The sequence below is a fragment of the Merops nubicus genome, unplaced genomic scaffold, assembly GCF_000691845.1.
Source record: "Merops nubicus isolate BGI_N331 unplaced genomic scaffold, ASM69184v1 scaffold13218, whole genome shotgun sequence".
Classification (NCBI taxonomy): Eukaryota; Metazoa; Chordata; class Aves; order Coraciiformes; family Meropidae; genus Merops; species Merops nubicus.
The window spans coordinates 493-993 of NW_008627812.1; the positions used below are offsets into that span (position 1 = coordinate 493).

At 59.7% G+C, this 501-nt stretch overlaps 1 protein-coding gene across 1 annotated transcript in view; it reads right to left on the minus strand.

The window, feature by feature from the left end:
* Positions 1-501, minus strand: part of LRSAM1 (leucine rich repeat and sterile alpha motif containing 1) — a gene marked incomplete at its 3' end in the record, with an annotated part of 21,380 nt that overhangs the window by 488 nt on the left and 20,391 nt on the right.

Genomic DNA, 501 nt, shown 5'->3' on the forward strand with positions numbered 1-501 from the left:
TCTGCACCCCCAGGGGGGGGGCCACCCCCAGCCTCTCTAGGCACTCTAGTCCAGATTCAGTTTTATGAGCCCAGTTCAGAAAGCTGAATAAATGAAATGCTGGATGCAGCACAACTGCCTGGGCAGCCGACGTGCAGCATGGGCAGAGTCAGCTCCGTCCCTTTGTGGCCACCCCCGTGGGTATTTTAACCTTTTTAACACATTTTAACAGGTATTTTTCCTGGCTGAAGGTGTCAGGGCAGGAATACCCAGGAGCTGCCACATTCAGACAGATTTGGGGGGGAATTTGGGAGCCAAGCAGAGCTGTTTGGGGGTTTAGCTGGAACACAGCCTGGGAGGTGCTCGGAGTCCCCTGCCCCTGGTGAGCAGGTTGATGGTGGGATGGCAGCTCTGGCCAGCAGGAGCAGGGTGTGGGCTCCTGCCAGAGCTGGGCAGCCCCTCACCCTGCAGCGAGGGCTGGGAGCAGGACGTGGGGCCGCCCAGGGGCTGTGACCTGCTCCC